Source organism: Ochotona princeps, chromosome 25 (assembly GCF_030435755.1).
Source record: "Ochotona princeps isolate mOchPri1 chromosome 25, mOchPri1.hap1, whole genome shotgun sequence".
Lineage (NCBI taxonomy): Eukaryota > Metazoa > Chordata > Mammalia > Lagomorpha > Ochotonidae > Ochotona > Ochotona princeps.
The window spans coordinates 6,457,498-6,481,362 of NC_080856.1; the positions used below are offsets into that span (position 1 = coordinate 6,457,498).

Genomic DNA, 23,865 nt, shown 5'->3' on the forward strand with positions numbered 1-23,865 from the left:
ATGTATATAGAAAAATACTTTTGATTTTATTGTAATCTCAAGTATATATTGCATTTTATTTTCTGATATTAATTTATTTAAAAGGCAGAATGACAGATCAGGAAAAACAAAGACAAGAGAGAGGGATTGACCGTCTACTGGTTTACTTACACCCCAGATATGGCCAAGCCAGGGGTCTGGACCAGGTATAACGCAGGAGCCCAGCACTGCACCTGGGTGTTCCATGCAGATGTCAGAGCCCAAGCAGTTAGATCATCTCCCACTGCCTTCCCGGGTGCATTAACAGGGAGCTAAAATGGAAAAGGAATGGCTCAAAGCGGCAGTTTGCTACATGATGCTGACAGCACAGGTGGTGGCTAACCCACTGAGCCACAGCACTGGGTATCAGAATTGCATCTTATAACTTCCACTAAGGCACAAAATCATGCAGTATGAGTAATATAAAGCTTATAATTAATTATTTTCACACAATATCTATTGATATTTTGCTTACTTTTCTAAACACAGTATCAGGTTAGATTGACATTTTTCCATTCATAGCATATATAAACCCATATATGTTCATGTACACAATTAAAAACATAGCCTAGATTTTCTGTTCAACAATTATGAGTATCTGTTGTGTTTTGGTGAATCAGGTCAAGGGATGACTTATTGAAAGAACATAATTCTGCATGTTGCAAAAATTGTACACATCCAAATGTAAAATACAAAAATTGTATAGCTCCTAGGAATTTCTAGAATACTTTGGGCAAGGGAATGGTTCTTTCCATACAACACCAAAGAAACAACCTACAAAGGAAACAGTTGTCAACGTAACCTTCCTTAAACGAACATTTTTTACTCTGTGAAAGCGACTGGCAAGAGTATGAAGACAAGCCACAGACTGGAAGAAAATATTTGCAAAAGAAGTATCTAATAAAGAACTGTAACTAAAATAAACAAAGAGCATTTAACACATGACAGTAGGAAAAGGAAGAGGCCAAGGGCTTACATGGATGTTAGCAAGGAAGATGTGTAGACTACCGGTAAGTGTAAGGAGAATGGCCAGCAACAGATCTTTTGGGGCAGTGGAAATTAAAACAACAGTAACATATCACTACATCCTGCTTTAAAGTCCAAAGTCCAGAACTATTCCAATGTTAAATGCCGATCAGCAACACCCAGCAACAGGAGCTCTCTCATTCATGGCTGCTGAGGGTGCCAGTAACGCTCTTATTTTACAAGAAAGCATGGCAGCTTCTTACCAAGAGAAAGATACTCTTGTTTTGTAATCCAGTAATAGAGCCCCTTGTCTTTTGCACAAAAGACTTGAAAATGTGTATCTAGACAAAACTTGTACATGAAGGTTCAAAGCCACTGTATTTATAATCGCCAAAAATGCCCATCAGTAAGGAATGCACAAGGAGACTGTGGTACATCGAGGAAAGGGGCAACGATTTGTGAGCTGGGCAGACAGTTGGCACTGCAGCGAAGATGCCCCTAGGTTCTGGTTCATGGCAATGTTTTTAAAGAAGGTAAAAGGTAGTAAGTCAGAGGTTCCATTGACTTCAGTTTTCTTAACATGTTTCGCCTATTAATCACACTGCTTCCTCTGGTTTTATGCAAGACTGACTTAAGACATCCAACTGTACAGCTGCAAACTCTTTACTTACAATGGATAGTTTTTATTTCCAAAGCTCCTGATTTTCTACACTGTCCTGAATAATAAAAGCTTAAACATTTGTATGCTAATATGGAGTCTTTTTCCTTAGGAAGTTGCTGGTTTTAGGAACTGTGAAAACATAGCGCCACCTGGTGGATCATAATGGAATAATTTTTGGGAAATCGCTTATTGGGGAATATGTAAAAGTGGGAGCTTTATAAATTATTGTATCTGCTATAGTTATAATTAAGTTTCCGAATAAAATATTTTCAAGCTCTGAAACTGAGGCCTGATGGATGAAGTATTCTTGTTAGAATACAAGTAAGTGAAAAGTTATGTCTTTTTTTCAAATCACCATTTCTAATCGATTGCTATATATGAAGCTGCGTAAATTAGACTCTGACACTGTTGAGAAGGTTGTTTACAATATAAGGCGACGATTGCCAGGAATAACCCGCCTTGACAGTTTCAGAAAGTCTGTAGTTCAGGGACCTGAGAGCCAGCCTGGGGTCCGCTGGGCACTTGCGAGGAACCGGCCACCAGAGGGCTCTTCTTCACATCCATTCATTGAACAGCAACGCAAATGGCTGGCTGTTTTAACACAGCAAGGAAAAAAAATAAAAGTTTGCGGGTTTTTTAGCTTTCAAAGATTTGTTCCCCACGGACCTTGGTGACACTTTTCTCGGAAATGTACCGAGATTTCCTTAGGAAGTTAAGTGTGGAGCTCTGGCCATTTTAAAGGTGAAGAGTCCCAGTAGAACGGGCCTGCTCTGACCTCTGACCTGGCACTCTGTCTGACCTTTCTCCCAACTGACCCTGTGACAGCCGGGGTCCAGGAGAGCGGGGAAGGCTTCAGTTGGAAAAAGGGAAGGGTGCAGAGGTAGTCATCCCAGCTAAATGCTGAGACAAAAAAAAAAAAAATCAGAGAGGAAAAAAATATTCCCCATCTGCCGGTTCACTCCCCAGATGCCGTTACAACTGAGCCTTAGCCAGAAACTCCATCCAGCTCTCTGACGTGGGTGGCAGAGGCCCTAGCATTTGGGCCATCTTCCTCTTTGCTCCCAAGGACGTGAGCAGACACACGGATGTCAGCAGCTCGGGCTCCAACATGCATTCCTAGGGGCCGTCGGTGTTGTGTTCAGTGGCGGAACCCACTGAATCGGCGCCTACCCCGGGAGCGCAGATGCTAACTCAGGTTTCCTCCCTGTTGCTCTCTGTTCCTTCCTATCTCTCTCTTTCTCTCTCTTCTTTTTAAGATCTTCTTATTCCTTTTAGCTATTACTGTCTTGTATCCCATCCCTGCACCTTCCTTCCCCCAACTCCCAGAAACCGCCGATCTAGTTCCTGTTTCTGTAGATTCGCCTGTTTTGGGCATTTCGTACAAATGGAAGCAGAGTGCGTGACCTGTTGTGACTGCCTTCTTTCATTTAACAACGTTTTCAGAGTCTGTCGATGTGTGTATGTATCAGCATGTCGTGGTTTATGTAGCTGAATAATATTCCGTGGTCTTTACAGACTAACTTGTTTGCTCATTTATCTATCGATGGCCTTTCTTCTCACGAATGATGCTTCTGTGGGTGTTCGTGTGCAGGTTTTCTTTGAATGTTCAGTATCCAGTGTTCGCTTTGGCAGCATAAAGACTAAAATGGAATGTTAAGTGTCTATTTGTCTACATTGTTGCTTAGCTATATTTCTAGGAGCAAAATCACGCAGCCATAGGGCAGACCTGTTTAACCAGCTGTTTCCTTAGCCACCCCCCACCCCAGCCCCTTCTAGCGCTGTTAGCCCTGCTGCTTTTGCTGCCTTTTCTACTTTAGCACAAGTGATTTCTCAGTTTCATTTCTCCAGGTGAGACTAGCAGAACCCAACATGATTGTGTTAAAAATTTTAAGTTACTGTCTCAAAGGCTCACAATTCAAACTTCAGAAATTCCTATTTTTAAATCAATTTCTAAATCCTTGTCCGTAACAGTTGAGAATTTCCAAACCAGAGTGAGTAAAGAATCCCCATGGGCTGCGCTGGGTCTCAGTAACTTTCCACTTAACCAGTTCTACTCGTCATTTTCTATCTTCCCCAAATTCCTGACGCCACGGTCTGATAGTCTTGAACCATTCATTGCCTTGCGCCTTCAGTGTCTTGTTGAGACGTGTCCGGCCGTTGTCCTTGGCAATGGCAGGCGTTCACAGTTCACCAAACTACAAGACTGGAAGAGGCCTCAATCCCTTGCAATATGGTTGCTTTCTCATAAGCCTTAGGGTGGAGTTTTGTTTGTTTCCTTGGCCTTACTCTTAGCTTGAGAGTCCTGTTCTTTATGTTTCTGTCACATGGCACTCGAGGAACAAATTACTTTCTGCCTGACAGGTAAGACTTTCCAGTTTGCTGAATGTGAGCTGTGGCTCTGCGCAGGATGCTGTCTGAAGACCCTCCCACTAGCAGCAAATCTGATGAACGGTGACATTCACGGTTTTATAGGCTGCTTGCGTAGGAAGAAATCAAGTCCTGGAATGGGCCACAAAACATGATCCGCATGACTTTGGCTCTTTTATCTAGCTTGGGGAAAGATACGGATATGTTTATAGTTAACTTTATAGCAAATATATTAAACTCTTTTCCAGCAGAGAAGATATAAAGAAGCTGTATTTGCCAAGAGCTTGTCATGTGGCAAGTATGATATGTTTTAAGGAATATTTTGGTCTAGGTCAAGTTAGGAACATGGTATGAGGACCCCTATGTCCTAGATAGTGCAACTTCCTGTCACAGGATGTTCCAGAAGTTTCTTGGCTATCACTGAATATTCCAAAACACCCAAACACAGGACTAGACATATGGTAGTATTTCATGGTGCTGGGATATCTGTAGAAGAGACTTCCAGGGCCAGCATTGTGGCACACAAGGTTGAGCCACTGCCTACAACACTGGAATCCCATATGAATGCCACTTCAAGACCCAGCTGTTCCACTTCACATCTAACTTCCTGGAAATGTACCTAGAAAGCCAGTGGAGGATGACCCAAGTGTGTGGGCAGCTGTGCCCATTCAAGAGACATGGAAGAAGCTCCTGGCTTTGGCCTGCAACAGCCCCAGCTGCTGCCACCATACTGGGAATGAAGTAGTTGATGGAATATTATCTCTGTCCCTCCCTATGAGAGACCTCAAATTTGATCTCCTTTTAATGTTCAGACATCCACAAACCAATCTGGGTAACTAGGTCTCTTGAAGGAGGTTGGCGGGGTAAAGGGACCTCGGGGCCTGGGAGGAAGATGTGGTGGAGCAGGCTAAGCTGGTACCTTGCCTGATGTCAGCACACACTGTTGGTGATGGTAGCACATGACCTTGCTGGTGACACTCCTAGTCACTAGGGATGCGCGTGCTGTGGCAGGAGAAAGCTCAGATGTGAGTGAGAATCCTGTTTCTTGGTGCCTACATATTCTTCTGTGAGAAATACCTCTGATCACGGAGCTCAGTAGGAGTTCCCCTCCTGTCCTTGGCAAGGAGAGAAAAGCAGTTCAGCAGGGGTGGCACAGGCCATGAGAAAAAGAGACTGCGGGCAACTTCAGCCATAGGACCACTCAAACAGGAGAAACTAACAAGCCAGGTAAGCATGGGCTCAACATTTTAAGATTTGGAATATGATTGTGCAGGTGAGGAAATGGTGTGTGCTAACTGATAAAGCCCAAGGCACTCTATATTTTGTACAACTAATCATCACACTTAATTTTATAGCCACTAGGCTACCACGCCTGTGCCGGCTCCTGGAACCCCTGCAACCCAAACACAAAGCCCCCACAAGCGCACTACAGGGCAGTCAGTGGGCTTTGCCCAGTACCATTTGCACCCCAAGCAGCATAACTCACCACACCCCGGGGGCTCACAGACCTGGCAACCACTGCACAGGTGGGTCTGATCCAGGCCAGATAACCCAGGCCCTGCTAGACCCTGCTGCCCCTAGGGCTTATGAACCTGGCACCCCACCTTGCAGGGCACTCAGGACCCAGGCCAGGTGACCTAGGCCCCAGCAGATCTCCAGCCCCAGAGGCCCATGGACCCAGCACTCACCGTGCAGGCAGGCCTAAGGACCCAGGCCAGGCAACCTGGGCCCCACCAGATCCCCCACGCCCAGAGCTCATGGGCCTGGCACCTCCCCCTTATACCTTTAGAAAGAAAAATAATGATAATAGAACAAGCTAAGCAATTTTGCTGGCACACTGGTATGGTTAACACAGATTTGACATTAACCAGGCCCAGGATATTTGCCAGCTATTAGCTGTTTTTCTCTCAGCAGTGTAACACTTGCCTAGGTACAATGCAACCTAGGCCGTCGCCCACAGCTGGAGTGTGATGATTCCTAGAATCAATTTCTAGCAGAGTGACTACATCGTTTGTGGATGGCAGTGATCTTATTAAATAGTGCAGGGACAGAGCATGGGAATCAGGCTTCCTCTACCTACACAACTAATTGAAAATTGTCATAAAATCATGCCTTAGTTGAAGGAATTTTATGAACAGAGGCAGTAAAATAGTACAGGCTTTCAAGTGTACACTCTTGACTGCACAGCAACCAAGGTACTTCCTTGTTCCCACATGAAATGTTTTTGATATTTGTCAGTGAGAGACACCAACTGCTGAATATGTAACAAAAGCAAAGCACAACGATCTGTGTACCCATCAACTATTCCATTTTCCAATATATTTTTGTGTCCTCAATGAACAGTATGTACTCATCTAAATTCAGAACACTTTACTAACTTCACAGCATGTGAACAGACACAGTGGCACAAAGAGAGAGAACAGCTTCTCAGGGAGGACAAAAGCAGAGCCAAGAGCTAATTTAGGTTCCAGGATTTTAAAAGTCTTGTTTGGCATGTTTGACAATGAACATTCCTTATACAGCTGTAGGAAGAACTCATCAACATGGTGAGACCAGAGATTTGTTTTTCAGTTCTATTCCACTGGATTCACGTCTTACTATATTTGAAAGTTTCTAAGACTAGAATTACTCTAGAAGATGAGAGTGTTAACTCACAATAGCTTCAATTCTTTGAGCCAATATCGATGGGTTGATGATATGTACTACATTGAGGGCTGAGGATTCCACAAAGAAACGTAATTCCAATCCACAGGAAACCCAGGGTCTATTGGGATGTTCAAACACAGCACACCAACAGCTACGTCTGCATTGTGGCTCGTTGTTAGTGTTTCTACTGTTGACTTGTCAGGGTAAAAGAAATGCTCTTTTCCTGTTTTGCCCCCCCTGAAAAGATAAGGTTTGCTTTGCCCTTTTATTATTGTTGTTTCACTTCTCTTCAACTCTAAGCACACATGAGCACACAAAAACGCTTCAGAAAGAACGTTACATTGTTTATGTCCATGAGCACTTTAAGGAACCGAAGAAGGTAACGGGAGAGCCTGGAGGTGATTCCCCAGGCGTATAAAGACCTAGGTCTTGCCATCACTCACTCGTCCTGTTACACAGGCAGATAGATTGCTGGTGGTTCAATCATTGTTGGGGCCCTGAGACCTTTGGTGCAGGTTTCCAGCACAGAGCGGAGAACGGAGAAAGTGACCCACTCAAGTGACAGCAGCCTGCTTTCAGATGACCATGTGAATTGGAGCAGTTCACATGAAATTTCAGCTTCTAGAATGAAATAAAGTTTAAAATCCCCTCTTCAGTATGAAATAGTGTTAACTATATAATGTCACTGAAAATCTTGAACAATTCTCTTGTAATTAATATATTAGGTATATTAACAGATGAGTTCAGATTGATTTTTCAATTAACCCCAAAGATAAGCAATGAACCAAACAGAGTAAAGACAGTATGTGTGGAGGTGGAAATATGTGTTAAAAAATTCACAGTGAGTGCAATAAAATGATTTGACACGTCTCCAATCAAAATGACGAGCTGAGCATTTATCTAGCATATGAAAAGTCATGTTCACAAAAATTTTCCATGGAAACCATTTCCGGTACTGATGGACTTCTGCAGATCAAAGAAAAACCAATGTTCTGGAAAACAAAAATGTGCCCAGAGTGTCAAAAGCATATTCAGCAAGTAAAAATTTAAATAAAAAGGTGAGGATTATGACCTATAATTTGGACCTTGCGATTCTGGCTGTTTTCATCCGCTTATGGGACAAGAAATGTAGAAGGAGAAGAAATGTGATTGTAGCAAAGTGGGCTTTGTGCTTTGGTTTCTGCTCGAGGGGTTGCCTATTTTGCCAGCAATGGGATTGAGAATTTACACTTTTTGCTTACAGGTCACTTTTCACAGGTCAAAGCTTGCATTACATGCAGCAAATCTTTAGTGTAGCCCAGGGCTGTCACAGAACTCTCCTAAACTGGCACACCGCCGAGGCTGTCATGTGTCCCACGTCTGACCTTGCCTTCGAGTTCAGGGAACTTCAAGCAGCAAAGAAGCAATGGAGATGGGATTGAGGAGGGAGTGGGGAATGAAACGACATGGCCCATTCTTTTTTAAAGTATCTATTTATATTCATTTATTTTAATTTGGGGACAAACTAAATTGATTAAGATATCTCTGCATAAAACACATCCTTCAGGAAATATTCACTTACAGTAAGTTCTCAATGCTTTAGTTTTTATATATTATGGGCCTATATGAAGTATATATACAGACACACACATACACTGCAGTGGGATGGTTTGCAATGGGCTTTGAGCAAACAGGGTAATCAGCATTTTCCTTTCTTTGACACTACTTCATGACTGTAATCTTGGAACTGCTTGCTTTTATTTGTTCAAATAATGCATGCTATTGTGAAGCATAATCTCCCCCACTACACCATGTAATGTCAGAAACTTACTCTTGTGGTTTGACTCCAGTTTGGTAAGTTATCCAATTTCCACCCATCTCTCCCTACCACTCAGAGCCTCATTAGCATTTTGCTTTCTTCTTGATAATAACCATCCTAACAGGTATGCGGTGATACCCCATTGTGCTTTGGGTTTGCTGTTTCCCTCTGAGGTATTGACATCGAACAATTTTTATGTATTTGGGTGTTTATATTCTTCCCTTAAAAACTATTCCTCTGCAAACTTCTTAGTTGGGTGTGTTATTTTGTTGCTGTTGAGTTTTTGGAGTCCCTTTAAAACTCTGGATGGTAATCTCCTGTCAGATAAGCAGCTTGCAAGCATTTTTTCCCATGATGTGAGATGTGTCTTCCCTGTACTCATTGTTTCCTTTGCTGAACAGACGCTTCTGGGTTTGATAGCGCTCCTGTTGTCTGGTGTTGCCTGCGCTTTTGGAGTCTTACTCAATACACCCTTGTCCGCATCAATGTCCGGGAGTAATTCCCTTCTGTTTTCTTCTACCTAGTTTGTATTTTAGGTCTTTAGTCAGGTTTTTAATCCACACTGAGTTTTTTTTTTTTTTTTAACATGGTAGGGATCCAATTCTATTCTTACATTTTCATAAATATAAAATTTTATTTGAAAAACATTCACAAAGAGAGGAAAGGGAGAGAAAGAAAAAGCGAGTGAGATCTACTCACTGGTTTACTCTGCAAATGGCCTCAGTGGCCAAGCTTGTACCAGGATGAAGCTGGAGCCAGGAGCGTCTTCTGTTCAGTCCCATGAATATAGGTACTTCGGCCCTTTTATGGTTTCCATTTGCATGTGATATCTTTTTCAATCCTTCGCTTTCAATCTATGTGTATTTTTACCTTGAGATGGAAGTGAAATGAAATTCTGGTAGGCAGCATAGAGTTGGGCGTTTTCCCATCCATTGAAACAACTTGTGTCTTTAAATGGAGCACTTATTTCAGTTACAATGTTAACACTGACACACAAGAATTCCTGTCATTCTTGGTTCCTTACTGATTATTTAATTCTGTGTTTCTGACTCTAGTTACTTATCTTTGTATCTTGGTAGCCTTCTGCCTTGATAGATTGTCTCCTGGCTGACTGCTCTGCTTGTGAATATTGTACTGTTGTGTGCTACCATGACAGTTACTTCTAACGTAGAACTCTATTTAGGATTGCTTATAAGGCTGGTCTGGTGGGGATGAAATTTGTTTGTTTGTTTGTTTGTTTGTCTGGGAAGCACTGTATTTCTCCTTCACTTTTAAAGGGTAACACCACTGGATGTGCTATTCCTAGCTAGAAGATTTTGTTTTTTATGTAAAATCCTAAGTTTGTCACCCCGGCCTCTTTTCACCTGTTGGATTTCTACAGAGAAATAGGATGCTAGTTTGATGGATTTTCCTTCATATGTAACTGTTTTTTATCTCACTATCTTTAAGATTTTCTCTCTTTTGCTACTTTTCGAGAGTTTTGACAATTTTACTGTTCTATGCCTTGGAGAAACTCTTTTTTGCTTGGGTCTGGGGGGGTCCTTCCAGGCTTCCACATCTGGATGTCTGCCTTGCTTTTAAAAGTTTGGACATTTTCAATGATCACTTATTTTTTGAACAAAATATTTAATGGTATATTTATTTGAAAGGACTAGTGACAGAAAGAAAGTGAGAGAGAGAGAGAGAGAAAGAGATTATCAGTTTTCCATCTGCTGGTTCACACATCAAAAACCCACAAGATCCAAGGACAGACCAGGCCGGATACAGGAGCCAAGAGCTACATCCAGGTTTCCCATAAAGACCAAGTCCTTGGAGCATCTTCCACTGCCTTCTCAAGTACATTGTCAGGAAGCTGGATCAGAAGCAGAGTAACTAGAACTTGAATTGGCATGCCAATATGGGATGCCAATAACTCAACAATACCCAGTCTGTGGTGATGCCTGGAGAGGGTGGGGCTTACCTTGTCTCAGCAAGATGGCGTCCCCAGCTGGCGAGCCCTTTGCTCCTCTGCCTCCTGGCTTTCTGAGTCTTTGTGCTACCTGCAGGCCTGTCACTCTTTTGCTGAGGTTTTCCCTCAGCCTCTGGAAATGTGGTCCTCCCTTGTTTTAGTGCTTCTCGGTGTTCATCTTGGGTCTCCTCTCAGCTCATTATTGTCTGAGTTGGATATTTCAGGGGCAAAGCTGTGAAGCAGGTGGTAAAGCTGCAACCTGTGGCACTGGCTTCCCACAACAGGTGCCATTTTGACTGGTTGCTCCCCTTCCCATTCAAGTCCTTGCTGATGTGCCTGGGAAAGCAATGGAGGATGGCCCAAACGCATGGGCCCCTGCAACCAGGTGGAAAACCCTGAGGAAGCTTTGGATGAAATCAGCTCTAACCATTGTGTTTCTGTTTCTCCTTCTTTCTCTCTTCCTCTCTCCCTCTCTCTGTTGTCTTTCATGTAAACAACTGCATCTTAAAAAATAAAAAGAGAAATACTTCGGCACATACAGTCTTCTTCAATCCTCATATCACTGTGAATTAAGTATCATGATCTTCATTTTAAACATGGTGCCGCTCTGGCTAAGGAAGTTAACCTGCCATTGACAAGACTGACCAAACGGTCCAAGTATGGAAAACAGAGTGTTGGAGCTCGGAATCCTACTCAGCTCATGTGTTCTCCACAACCTCATCTAACAGGCACCATGGTTACCTAATCTAAGTGGGAGTATTTCGACTGGTTCAGAGAAATAATTATATTTAACTTTTCATTAGGCGTTTAGGGCACTGGTATTAAACAAAAAATGAAAGTAAATGATCCATCAGGCTTAGGTTAGAAAAGCATGACTCTGCCTTTGTTACATTCAATAGAAGGGGTGTTGACACAAATAACAGTTGCTAGTGGTGTAGAACACAGCTCCGTATCTGACTTATTGAAAGACACATACAGTAACAACAGCAACAGCCACAGAATTCAACCCTGTGACAGCTAGGGCCTTGCCCACATCCTGGAAGGCTCGTTGTTTTCAATGGGATTGGTAGCCATTACGAAAACTGGAAAATTCAAATCAAAGCAGATGTGGTTTGTGGAGCTCTTTGTAGAGTTAAGGTAGGCAAATTCATTTGTACAAAATACATGCAATGAAAGTCCTTTGGGATAAACACTACTAAATAAAGTTGCTGAAACACTGTGGATTTTTAACCACAGAGTAATTCCACAGTAATCAGTTTTGAATGCTGACACGCTTGCTTTCTCCTGAGTTTCCTATTTCTGACCTCGCTAACTCCTTTCTTTGGCAACAGTAAGAATATTCCAAAATAATTCTTTCCAAAGATGTCCTGCTAGCAGCTGTGAAACCTCTAACTTCTGTTTTCCTTTGGCTGGTCATTAAGTGAGGTCAGTGCGGCCTTTGTGTCATATTTTCTAGTTGAATTAAGCAGATCTTCAACTCTTAAAACATGTAAGATTCTAAATAGTCAACATCCAGAGAGTTATTTAAAATGTTTAATGCATTGTCTATTTTATCATTTGTGAGGCAGAGTGACACTGCGGAAGGTAGTGACCTAGAGGAGAGCATCCAGCTACTGGATGACCCTCCCAGTGGCTGCCACAGCCCAGGTTGACAGGCACACAGGAGCCTGGAAGTCAAGGCCAGTCTACCACGTGGGTGGCAGGGACCCAAGTATATAAGCCATCATCCGCTGTTTCTCAGGGTGTGTGCCAGCAAGAAGCTAGAATCAGGAGTAAGGCTGGGACCGGAAACCAAACACTCCAATATAATATGCAGGAGGCCCAAATGACATTTAAACTGCTAGGCCAAATGACTGCCCCAGAGAGATCTTTAAAAATCTATTATGTCATATGTAAACAGTCTATGCTAAATTTCTAACTCATATACATATGTATGTTAGACATTGTTTGGATTCATTTATCTGATACATTGTTTTCATAATTAGACTGGAAAAGTTTGAAAAAAATTAACTTGAACATATTTTTTTAAAAATTGGGAAAATTATTTACTAAACATGAGAACTAAGGTAAACAATATTAAAACCACACGATTAAACTCACTTTTATAAATGTATTCTGTCTCTAATGGACATACACACATGTGCACGTATGTGCAGTGTCCAGGCATGTTCTCATGGAACCTCTTCCTAAAATAGTAAAGCCATTCCATAAACACAATTAGTTTAGTGTAAGAGAACGACAAGAATTTACCGCTTGTGCTGGTGACTCAGCATGCTTTATTTCTTGGTTGAAATGCTCTATGGAACTTCCTCTGTAGGTTCATAAAGAGTTATCTAGAAGCCCATAACAGTACTGAAGATTACATAATCATGTCTTGAAGTTCTCGTAGTTAAAACCATGTCATTTCTTCAATCTCCATAAATAATAAAGAGCCTTGTATTTATATTTACCTTTTTAAAAATATTCATTTATTTTTAATGGAAAGGCAGAAACATACAAAGAGAAGGAGATACAAAGATAAAGATCTTCTGCCTGCTACCTCACTCCCCAAGTGACTGCAACCGCCTGGAACTAAGCCAGTGTGAGCCAGGAGCCTCTTCCAGGTCTCCCACCATGGTGTAGGGTCTCAAGGCTTTGGGCCATTTTCTACTGCTTTGCTGGGTCACAAGCAAGGAACAGAAAGGGAAGTGGAGCAGCCAAATGGGATCCCAGCGCCTGCAAGGCGAGGACTTCAGCCACTGGGCTACCGAGCAGGGCCCCCCAATTACCTTTTTACACTTAAGTTTGCCCCATCACCCTGGCCTATACCGAACTGCACAGAACGGGAACTTATACTGTTCTGGTATTGCAACTTCATAAAAAGAGCTGTCTGCCCCCTGTGCCTATCAGCTTTTAAATTTTCCTGTAGTCTCCACTCACATAGCACCTCCTCATTGAAATTCTTTCCACTGACCATGGGAAGCATCATTGAACATTGTCCATGGTCCATTTAAAACTTATATATAATACATGAAACCTATTTACTGGTAAATCCCTTCTCTTACAGCAAGTACAACTCTGATCATGTAAATTCTTGGCTCAGAATGTCCACCTTACTTCCCCACGTAACCTGGCCCCACTGTGCTCCGGTTTCTGAATCAGTCATTAGCCTCCGCTCCATGACTAATGCCCCTCCTCCGCAGGATCTCCGGGCTTCGTCACATGACTGGCTGCACCTTGTTCTTCCACCGGCAGCTGCTCCTCGCTCAGCCAGAAACCTCTTCCCTGACTCACCTTGCTACTTGTCTTTCCAGAACCGCCCGGATTTAACGTCATCAAAGAGGAACTTTTCTCCTGGCCAGCACAAAATGAAATACCTGGAGAACAAGGCAATGACGTTGTTTAGGTAGGCATATTCATTCAGCTGACATCACTGTCCTTTATTCTGACACTATGTCCAGCCTAACTTTTACTATTAAAATATCCTGTCTTCTTCATCACTAAGTTTATTAAAAAAAAAAAAAAAGCTTATATGTGGCAAAAATAAAAGGTTTTGAGAGATATTTTACTGGTCCATAAAAACCCAAAAGCCTATTTTATCTTTATATATTAGTAAGTGATCAAGTTTTTAATTTTGTATTTTTAAATCTCTTCTCTTTTGGATTCGAGGTGGCTGTTGGTACTCCATGGTTAATTGTAGTGGATACTGCAAAGCAGCACCTGCATGCACTCCGGGAGGACTTGTGACCCTAACTGCCAGCAAGGCTGTTGGCAGCCGTATCCAGCTGCCAGCCCCTTCAGGCCCGCTGCCATGGCACAGACCACCTCATACAAGGCCATGCCCCTTTCTTAGCAACTCACAGCCAAGACTAATTAAAATCGTCTAGGAATACCTCGAAGGGACATTCTAGCTCCAGCGGTTTTCCTGGGTGGACCAAAACCCTCACTGGGTTGGCTTCCCAGGTTAGCTTTTCCTTCTGTCTGCTCCTGCTTTCTTCCCCTTCCCACCACAGAGGGCAGAGCCCAGGGCACGCCTGCCTCCCTGGGCATGTCTGCACCCAGCCTAACCAGGACGCTCTTCTTGCACTTGGACTTCATGGACCCAAACCCACTTGATCAGGTCTTTGAAACTTACAACTGCGTTCTTCATCTTTTTGTCCTCCCAGCAGTTTTACTCCATATGCACCTTTCATGAGAGAAACTGGATGCAATAAACAAAGCTGATTAAGGCAGATCCCCCTGTTGGAAGCCATAATTCACCTGGGGAAAGAAGAAAGACTAAATAGACATGGCTGACAAGCCCAGGACTCATGTTTCTCTTGCTGTGACTGTATCACGGTAGAGTCTCATGCTGAATTTTAAGCTGACAGGAGAAACACAATTCAAAATGTCAAAATGATACAGCATCTACTTAGCAAGGCTCACAGATCTTTAAAAACAGAGGGGCCTGTGCATTAGCTCAATAGATTCATCTTCACCTGCAAGTGTCAGCATCCCATGTGGGCACCGGTTCACGTCCCAGTTCCTCCACTTCACATCCAGCCACCTGCTTATGGTCTGAGAAATCAGAAGAGGTTGGCTTGAGTCCTTGGGCCCCTGTACCTGCATGGGAGTACTGGTAGAAGCTCTTGGCTCCTGGCTTCAGATGGCTCAGCTCCAGCCATTGTGGCCAGGGGGTAGTGAACCAGTGGTTGGAAGACCTTTCTCTGTCTCTGTCTCTCTGCGTTTCAAATACAAATAAATAAATGTTTCCAAAATAAAAACAGACAAAAATTCTGGAAGATAATACAATAAAAGGAAACAGAAAGGTGAGGGAGGTCACATACATCTTACTGAGGACAGAAATGAGGTTAACCTCATTTGCCTAGAATCATAAAAAAAGGAAAGAAGACACAATGCCCTCTCCAGCCATTTTCAAATTGAATTGAAAATTTGTTCTTGTTTGTTGTTGTTAGAGTTTGACTCCTTTTGAAGTACACATTGCAGGGCACAGCCGCTGGCTTCGCCTCACCTGAGTGGCTGACAGCCCCACCCAGTCTGCACACCGCAGAAGAAGAGGTGGCTCCTCCACCAGCAGCTGGAGCTGCTAAGGCGCTTACTCAGCGAGGGTGGTGCGGATGACCAGTCCACACTGATGACTCTGCCTGCTGTACACATTTTTCAGATGACATCAGCAAAACACCAGGAAGTCCTGCAGCAGCCATGGCCCGGCACAAGCAGTCCAAACACCCTGACGTTTCCCAGACTCAGAACTGCTGAAGAAGAGGAAGTGCCTTCCTAAGGAAGGCCTTTTCTGGATGAACAAACCCAAAGTAGCAACGATACTTAAATCATATCAACTGAATCCGTGGACATAATGTCAGAAGTTGCTTTCCTCGTTGAGGTCAAGTGATTATCTTGATACATCAGACAGGGTGATAACGGATTATATATTTTACTGCAGTGATGTGCTTGCTCTGTACCACTCCAGATTCTGGATGGATGAAGTGGCTGCCTAATACAAGATTATGCATTTCCTTATCCCTTGAAAACTAACTTATTCTCACATGTTTTGTTCTTTCTAAACTGACTGTATCTACCTACTTTGTCATACAGTTATCCGATACGTCAAGTGTCCAGTTGAATCTGAATTTCAGAAAAATAACATGTTTTTTCTTTTTTTTTTTAGATTTATTTTATTTTCATTACAAAGTCAGATATACTGAGAGGAGGAGAGATAGAGAAGAAGTAGAGCTGCCGGGATTAGAACCAGCGGCCATATGGGATCAAGGCAAGGACCTTAGCCACTAGGCCACGCTGCCAAGCCCATAACATGTTTTTTCATATTAGCAGTCCCACATAGTGCATAGGATGTGCATACGCTTTAAAATATTTGTTGTTTAGGGCCCGGCGCAATAGCATAGCAGTTAAAGTCCTCACCTCGAACGCGCCCAGGATCCCATATGGGCGTCGATTCTAATCCCGGCCACCCCGCTTCCCATCCAACTCCCTGCTTGTGGCCTGGGAAAGCAGTCGAGGACGGCCCAAAGCCTTGGGACCCTGCACTCACATGGGAGACCTGAAAGAGGCTCCTGGCTTCGGATTGGCTCAGTTCCAGCCGTTGCGGCTGCTTGGGGAGTGAACCATCGGACGGAAGACCTTCTTCTCTGCCTCTTCTCCTCTCTGTATATCTGCCTTTCCAATAAAAATAAAATAAATCTTTAAAAAAATATTTATTGTTTATTTGAAATAGAAATGTACCACTGTGCCCTGATTAATATTTGTCTGCATTTGAGAGTCTATCTGACACTTTCGCGTACCTCCCATGCAGCTTCCCGGTGGCTGGTGTGGCTTCCACACCCTCGTCTGCCCTACAGACTATCTGCTCCCAATTAGTGTATGTGCTGAGGGTGGAACTGACATGGCTCTCCCAGCGGCATCATCCCAGCTTTGCCAATCAGAACACAGCAAATGCCATGCGGATGGGCCTGTGACTCTGTCGAGGCAATTAAAATCAAGAAATAATTTTTTGCTCTAGTTGTGGCAGAGCTTTTGCTTGTTTGCTTGCTTTTGAAATTTTCATTTGTTTATTTGTTTTCTGGAAATAATTGCTAAGCTATCCTGCACAAAAGCCTTGGTCATGGATCTAGCACACAGACACAGCCTGCCAAAGGGCCATGGCAACCTCAGATAGAATAGGAAAGTGAAGAAGCCAGGACTGAGACCTAACTGACATCAGGACGCCTGCATAGAGCTAAGCCTTAAAAGCTCGACCTGAATCTTTTTAGGTTGTAACAACCCATAGATCCAATTCACATGTTGTTCTTTCTTTAGAACACACATTCACGTTACACTTAGGCTTACATCACCTGCAGTCAAGCGTCTCTTTCAGCAAAGGAATGCTGAAGTTTAAAAAAAGGGCATCTTCTAAAAAGTTTCAAAAATATAACTGAGTTCATTTTGTTCTATGAACAAGTTCATACAGCACAACCATACCGCCTTCCAGGGATGTAATTTAGTTTAAAAAATAAACTGATTCCCTAGGGATTTTAATGGAAAGCATTTCTATTGAAAATTCCACAAACCCCACATCTCCTACTGGATTTTGAAACTAAAGAGCAAACAGTTGAGGTTTATGCCATCCGGGGTGGTTTTGAAATACTGGTGTTCTGTATTACTAATTGAGGACAGATTTATACACTCTAAAAAATCAAGAGAAGAAAAAGCAACAATTATTGACAATCAAAAGCAAACAACAAAAAGCCTTCTGACAATTCATAGTTCAGCAGCAACTGTAATTAGGAGCCTTTTATAGTAGGTTAGGTATCACCATAATAGCCCTGAGGACACAATGTGCGTTCTTGGAAACCCAAGGGTCTTTTCAGTTAGGAAGATTAGGAACAGAAATCGTGGGAAACCAAGAAGGTGGTGCTGAAGACAGAAATAATACAATGGAACAGCAACAAAAGAAAGCAAGCACAGAGGTTGGTCTTGGAAACCATATCTCAGGGAGGAGAGTTAGCGCGACAACAAATGAACGTGCTCTAAAATGACAGACTGACGGAGCACTCCAGAGAAGAGCAATAACGTCCTTGGGAAGACGTCTCAGCCTTACAAAGGAGGCAGGAAGGGAAACTGCTAGCTATTTTCAGAAATAAGGCAATATCAGTTATGACCTTGAAATAAGTATTAAAATAAAATACATATGGCGACTAAGATAGCCTGTACTGTTTTGCATAAGTTAGGTGAAGAAATGCAGACTACATGCATTGGACTATGAAACAGTGATTCCTTAAGCTTCAGTTTCTGCTCCATTTCATATTCAGCCTTATTTTTTAGTGCATGAATATTTTCCTTCTCATGGATTCATTTTGAAAAAGCAAACTATTTCCTTAGCAGATATTAACTTTGCGAAATCTATGAAAACCAACAAGGGTCTTATGGGCAAACTATGAGAGCACCAGGCCTGCACTGCCTTGCCACATTTCCTAAGCAATATTACGGGATCTCTGGCATTGGCAACTACATTGATTCCACTACCCAATTAATGCTTACATTTGTAAGTAAAACCCTAACAAACAGTTAATTTTGCACTGTCAACTTTTTTCTTACCTTACCTATACCCTCTTTCCTACCCTAACAATCTTAGAAACTAAGATTGTTCTTTGTTGATAATTTATATCTTGCTTATCAGCTGTAAACATTCACTTTCAGTCTTTAACACCTATAGCTGTGTTAATTAAAAGAACTAAAACATTTAAAATACCACCAGAAGCATATTTTCCTTTTTTTTTGAATAATGCCTTAAATGTTCAAAATAAGTCACTGTCAGGTGCTTAATATCGCATTTTTTTCCCATAGTAAGACCCTGGTTAGGATGCCCACCACCACAACATAGTGCTTGAGAACCTGGCTTAACTTTCATCTCCATCTTCCTGCTGAAGCAGAGGCTGAGTGACAGCAGTGATGACTGCCACCTCAGGCAGACCTGCCCAGAAGAGCCCATTCTGAGAGTCTGGGTGGTGAACAGGCAAGCAGGAGCTCCCTGTGTCTCTGCCTCCTCGCCTTCCAAAAATCAATCTGTGTCATTCGCAATAACCAACGGTCTGAAAAAGGAAAACCATAGTTTATCTAAGAACAAAAACTTGACAAAAAACTTATCAGTCATTCACAAGGAAAAACTCTTTAGCAAGTTGAAAATAGATGAGCACTTCAGCTTGATCAAAGACATCTACTAAGTGATCGGAAAGCAATGAAATAGAAAGAAAAATCTTGAGACATCAATGATATGAAAAGGTTTTTCTTCCTGGCAGTGTTTCAGCGCAGCCACAGAATGAGGATCCAACAACCCACATTTGTGCTGCTTTGAGTCTTGGTTACTCCACTTCTTAAAAAACAACAACAACAACAATATTCATTTACTTTTATTGGAAATGCAGATTTATGCAGAGAAGAAGATACAGAGAGAAAGATCTTCCATCTGTTGGTTCACTCCCCAGATGGCCACAACAGCTGGAGCTGAGCCAATCCAAAGCCAGGAGTCAGGAGCTTCGTCCAGGTCTCCCACGTGGGTGCAGGGGCCCAAGGCTTCGGGCCATTCTCGATTGCTCTCTTTTCACTGATGGCTAAGAACTTGAAGTAGCATATTAAATGTGTGCCTCATCATGGGCATTTGACACGGTGGTGAAGACACCTGCACCTGACGTGGGCCCCGACTGCAGCTTCCTGCTAACGGGACTCCTGGGACACAGAGGCAATGGCTCAGCTTGTTCAGCATCTGCCACCCACACTGGAGAAATGGATGGAGTTCCTAGATCTTCTTGCAGTTGTGAAGTAAACTCCAGCAGTAGGAAATCTCACTCTGTTTTCTATGTAACAAACAATGGACAAAGACGTTTAAATGTGCCTGTTTCTTGTTTCCTGCAAGTAACTATTCACAACTATATGTCAGCACCACCGATCAGCGTGCTTCGGTAGCTGCCCGTTTCGTAAGTTAAAAAAAAAATGTAGCATCCTAAATTCAGTAATCCTTGTAAGAAAGCCACAGTAAAATAACTGTGCTACAAAGTATTTTCATGGTCATATTCTATCTCATTATAGAGTATTTCAGATACTATCAGGATGGAAGTAAGTTTAGCTGTCACTTGTAAACGCTGCATCCCGTATGAGACCGCTTGGGTTTGAGTCCTGGCTGTTTCACTTCCAATTTGGTCTCCAGCTAATGCACATTGGAAGTCAAAAGGAGACGCTGCACCTGCTTGTACCCGTGCCACCTACGTGGGAGGTCAGGATGGAGTTTCTGGCTTCAGGCCTCAGCCTGATCCAGTCATAGCTGTTACAGCCATTTGGGGAAATTGCTGATTAAAGAGATCTCATTCTGTGTGTGTGTGTGTGTGTGTGTGTGTGTGTGTGTTTAAAATTATAAATAAACAGTTTTTCTTTGAAAACAAACAGAGGGTGGTGAACGAATGTGCAGATGTCTCCCCAGGAGCAGGAACTGTCCTAATCCCCTCCTTTTCACATGGTAACCAACAAGAGCCATTCATGCTGAAAAATAAAAACAACCAACAAATATCAGTCCTAAATCATTACTTTTGAAACACTGTACAGGTCAGAAACTTCATTACTGGTTATCTCAATCCTACAAATACTCCAGACAGATTTGCTCAGAATTACTGTCAACAGTTGCTGAGTGTGAACCCATGGTTTGAAGCAGCTATTTGTCGACCAGTTTGCCATTCTGTATGGTTTCCTAAAACAAGGTTGTCTTACTTTTTTTCTGCATTTGAGCCTTTGCGGGTTAAATGGCTTCTATTGCAACTCCTTAACTCTGTTGTTGTAGCTTGAAACTAGTCATTGACAATGCATAAAACAACGTGGATGGCTATGTTTTAGAATATTTTACAATAACAGACACCAGGCCCAACTGAGCTCTAGACATACATTTCTGGCTCTAGCCCTAATACTTTCTAGAATCCCAGAATATTCTAAATCCTTCTAGGTAGAGGTAACATCCTGATATCTAGTGCTAGTTTCCCATGTTGGAATATGCATGAGAATTTCCCTGCCTCTTGCTTCATTACAGCCTAACAACCAATTGAAATAATCCAATTTTTGGTGAATGTCTGTGGTCTATAATCACCTTAACGGTACAAATTTCAGAACCACTTAGATTTTCTAGCAGAGACAAAGCCCATCAAATATAGGAAGCCAATACCACAGGGACCTTTCTGGGACTCTGGCGTTTTAAGGCACATAAAATATCTTCTTTCCAAAGGGTACTTGGCTATTCTTCCAAAACTTTCAGTAACAATGAACTTCGATGAGCCTCTTGGATGGGTACAGGTCATAACTGAGTCCCTTATTCAACCATGGATTCAGTGATGACAAGCCTTTTATCTTGGAATGGAGTTGACAGCAAAAGGTGCTTCTCCACTGTGAGGTGATCTGTCAATTGTCTCTCACTCCCTGGTGTAATATGGTGCTGGGAGAGCTTAGCGAAGACTACAATGTCTCCGGAACTTGCATTTCAACAGGAAATTGGACAGAGTGACACATTCTCCCTATGTGTGTCAGAACTTGTAAGGCACATGCATGTAGATAGCATCATGGTGTAGGAACTGAATCAACATGCCAACGCACTTTTAATGCTGAAGACAGCATTCCTCCTTCATAGATTCAATGTCTCAATTAAACTGCCTATAAACACACAACAGCTTCAGTATGAAGAGCATCAAGGTGAAAAATGTAGCAATATGTCATTATTTATATCATCCTGTCCTAACAGGAGAAACCCGGACATGTTTGAAAGGCAGTATATGACTTAAGTCACTTGTTACAACGTTACCTTAAATGAAGGCTATTTTTTTAACTGCAGGCAATAGGAAACACCTGGAGAAACAAAAAAGAAAAAATGGGGAATTTATATAATACAGTGGAGTGTTTCTCAAAAATCTAAACATGAGACGTGAAACTGAGCTTCCCAGGAACAAACACGAGGAACGGTCAAGTTTGCAGGCTTATAGGCTGTTCCGGCTGCTATCTCCTCCTCAGGGGGAGTGCCTCATCTCCCATGTCCTCTTTCTGTTGGATGTACTTCATGCTGCTTCCTCTCTGCAAGTTGTTCTCTTCCATGTACACAGAACATGTCTGCCCATATTCTTTGAGCATGCACACACACACACACACACACACGACTTCACCACACAACATAACATGGTTACCCCTTACTTGAGCGCATGGACATCAATTTTGAAGAAGGGTCGGTATCTGTTACAGAGAAATACAGAACAATAATTTGAAATGTAGTCATGAACAAAAACTCTGAACAGGAGAATGCAAACATAAAGACATGAATTTTAACTATGATACACATGTTGCCCCCTCTGAAAAGGATGGAGAGATCAGGAACTTAGAAAGCCAAATACAACCTTGCTTGGCTGTTTTAGCTAAAATATTTTACTTTTCCCTATTTGCTATGAAATCCATTTCTCGTTCTTCCTCTGTTGTCTCTTTTCTTCTAAAGAAGCCTAGTACTATCCCAAGCTTCTTTTCTTTTCTTTTGTTCTTCTTCTAAAAAGTTATTTATTTGAAAGCTAGAGTTATAGAGAAGTACAGAAAAAGAGAAACAGAGAGAGAGAGAGATCTTTTATTTAGTGGTCCACTCCCCAAGGGGACACATCAACCAAGTCAGAACCAGGCAGAAACCAAGCATGCAGGATTGTTTGCAGTGTATATTGTGACATAAGCTCAATATTCCTTCCTACACCATCCCTTAGGAGACAGGCATTCTGTACAGATGAGAAAAAATGAGGTACAATTAAGGTAACCAATCTGACCACTACAGAGCTGTTATTCTAATTATACATTTTTATTATACCATATCACGGTGCTTCTCAATGACATTTTTAGACACATTTAATCAACATTTGTTGCTATGTAACTAACCAAATATATCCACGTATTGTTTTATGTCTTTCTGCCTTTTCCATTTTAGGTGGAGGTGAATGAGGACTTTGAACTACATAATTGCTAAGGTCCCTGCCAGATGCAAAGCACTGATTCTAAATTCAGATACTGAGGATTTATTTGAATATGGCCACTGACTATCTAAACTGATTTTTAAACATTTTTCCTCATCTTTAAAAATATTAAAAAGCAGTGGATAATACTGTTAGCCATGAGCAACTGAGTCAAGACCGACTAAAAATAATCAAATATTCTGTAACACTGTGGAAAATAAATATTACATATTAGATTCATCATTCCAAGAAACAAGTCACAGTCGTCCATTTATTTTCCTGCTTTGAGGTAATTAAAGGTAGAATTTTAATGCACAGAAACTGTATTTCTTATGACTCCATCTTCCAATAAAGCTTGTCTTGTAACAGGTACACATTTATAGGAAAGTATTTGTAAAAGTGAAAAAATATCACATTGTTGATCATTTGTGATGCACTGCCTTTTATCCATTCTCTCTTAAGCAGCTACATTTTTTTAGTCTTAAAAAAACATAGAAATGATTACTTAATTTTGAGTCGGGAAGAACTTTGTCAATCATTAATTTATTCCTTTCCTTTCAGAAATAAGTCAATAGAAACATGCCAGGGTTGAGTGACTTACTGAGAATGCAAGCCTATAAGAACTTAGATTAGATCGGCTAACCCCTGCTCGACCCAGGCACTATTTTCCCAATCATGAACCATTAAGACATTCCACTCACAGAATCTAACCTATCTAGTTTTGAAACTCACAAGAATAAATCCCAGTGGTTCATTACCATCTCCCTACAAAACAAGATCCAAGATCCAAGATATAATACAGTTTGTGCAATGCTATTTGCCTTGTTATCTTGGAGAAGCAAAAGGAGGCTGTTATTGTTGGAAATGTGAATCTCCTAGATGTTTTCCTAAGGTTAGCTCATCAGAATCTCCAGGAGGCCTTGACAGAACACGCACTGGTGACTCATGTCCAGGTACAGAGTGGGAGCCCAAGAATGTGCAT

At 42.0% G+C, this 23,865-nt stretch overlaps 1 long non-coding RNA gene across 2 annotated transcripts; it reads right to left on the bottom strand.

Moving 5' to 3' along the window:
* Positions 1-9,793: 9,793 nt before the first annotated feature.
* Positions 9,794-15,054, bottom strand: LOC131477969 (uncharacterized). 2 transcript variants are annotated; one of them, XR_009244226.1, is made up of 4 exons: positions 14,862-15,054; positions 14,519-14,643; positions 13,678-13,760; positions 9,794-10,107 (listed from the first exon to the last, which is right to left on the bottom strand). It is a non-coding gene; the product is annotated as an uncharacterized LOC131477969 (long non-coding RNA). The 2 variants fall into 2 exon arrangements; XR_009244225.1 differs by having other exon boundaries at positions 14,519-15,054.
* Positions 15,055-23,865: the final 8,811 nt, after the last annotated feature.